Source organism: Rhinopithecus bieti, unplaced genomic scaffold (genome assembly GCF_001698545.2).
Source record: "Rhinopithecus bieti isolate Rb0 unplaced genomic scaffold, ASM169854v2 scaffold_10548, whole genome shotgun sequence".
Classification (NCBI taxonomy): Eukaryota; Metazoa; Chordata; class Mammalia; order Primates; family Cercopithecidae; genus Rhinopithecus; species Rhinopithecus bieti.
In genome coordinates, this window is record NW_016806834.1 from 1,041,311 (window position 1) to 1,043,303 (window position 1,993).

A 1,993-nucleotide genomic window follows, 5' to 3' on the forward strand; every position below is an offset into this window, starting at 1 on the left:
TAACAGAAGACTCTCAGCATTAGATTTCAAAATATACTATATAATTACATTAACTAAAACAGTGTGCTATGGGTGCAGAAATAGACAAAAAGAATCAACAAAAGAGAACAAGCTGGACATGGTGACATGCGCCTATAATCTCAGCTGCTCAGGTCACCAAGGTGGGAGGATCACTTGAGCCCAGGAGTTTGAGGCTGCGGTGAGCTAGCATCCTGCCACTGGGCTCCAGCCTGGGTGACAGAGTGAGACTCTGTCTTAAAAAAAAAAAAACAAAAAAAAACCTAAAATTAAAATTTTTTAAAAAGAGAGGCTAAGGTCCAGAAATACACCCAACTATACAAGGAAAGTTAGTATACAATAAAAGCATATGATAAAACTGCAAAAGGAAACGGTTATAAGAAGAAGAAAATGGCAGTATATATTGAAATGACTGGCCATTCATTGGAAAACAAGCATATTAAATTAGATGCTATGTAAGGTGTTACTAACTGCCAAACAACCATTCCCAAACCTCTTTTCCCTTGCTCACCATAGGTAACTTCTATCCTTAATTTTATGGTCATGATTCTATTGCTTTTTATTAATTATTTTTACCACATATGTATTTACCCATAAACAATATATTGTTCAGTTTTGCCTGACATTAAATATTTATAAATTGCATTGCACTGTATGTTTTCTTATGTGTTTTGGTTTTTCAACTTTCTGAAGTTCATCCAGTGGATATGTGTGGCTGTAGCTAATTAATTTCCACTGATCTATGACATTCTATCCAGTGACTATATCACAACTTATCATTCTAGGGTTGACGGATATTGGGTCATTTCCAGTTTTTACTAATGCAAGCAGTGAGACTATAAACTTTACTGCCTGTGTTTTTTGGCATATGTCTAAGAGAGCGATTACTGATATATTAAATATAAATTGAAATACTCACATATTCAACTTCACCAAGTAATATTAAACTATTTTCCAAAACAGTTACACCAAATTACACTCCCACAACAGTGAATGAAAGCTCTTGTTGATTCATTACCATGTCAACCCTCAATATTGCCAGATGTTAAAACTTTTGCTGTGGCTCACACCTGTAATCCCAACACTTTGGGAAGCCAAGGTGGGCAGATCGCTGGAGCTCAGGAGTTCAAGATCAGCCTGGGCAACAAGGTGACACTCCGTCTACAAAAAAAAATACAAAAAAAATTAGCTGGGTGTGCTGGCATGCCTGTAATCCCAGCTACTCAGGATGCTGAGGTGGGAGGACTGTTTGAGCCCAGGAGGTCAAGGCTGCAGTGAGCCATGATCATGCCACTGCACTCCAGCCTGGGTGACAGGGCAAGACCCTGCCTCAAAAAAAAAAAAGAAAAGAAAAGAAAAGCCAATTTAGTGGGTGTGAAATGGTATCTTTTAAAATTTGCATTTTCCTGATTATCATATAGGGAATAACTTTTCATATGTTTATGAGCCATTTCTGCTTTTTTGTGAAATTCCCATCCATTTTTCTAGTTTGTTATCTTTTTTTCTTTTCTTTTTTTTTCTTTTTTCTTTTTTCTTTTTTTTGAGGCAGTCTCACTCTGTTGCCCAGGCTGGAGTGCAGTGGTGCAATCTCGGCTCACTGCAACCCGGGTTCAAGCGATTCTCCTACTTAAGCCTCCCAAGTAGCTGGGACTACAGGTGTGCACCACCATGCGCAGCTAATGCTAATTTTTGTATTTTAAGTGGAGATAGAGTTTCACCATGTTGGCCAGGCTGGTCTCAAACTCCTGATCTCAAGTGATCTGCCCATCTCAGCCACCCAAAGCGCTAGGATTACAGAAGTGAGCCACCATGCCCAGGCGGTTATCTTCTTTTGTAGGAAGTCTTCAAAAATTCCAGATAATAATCCTTTGTCAGTTATATGTCTTCAAAATATATTCTCCCAATTTGCAGTTTGTCTTTGTATTATTATTTATTTATTTATTTATTTTGTTTATTTATTTTTTTTTTTTTGAGA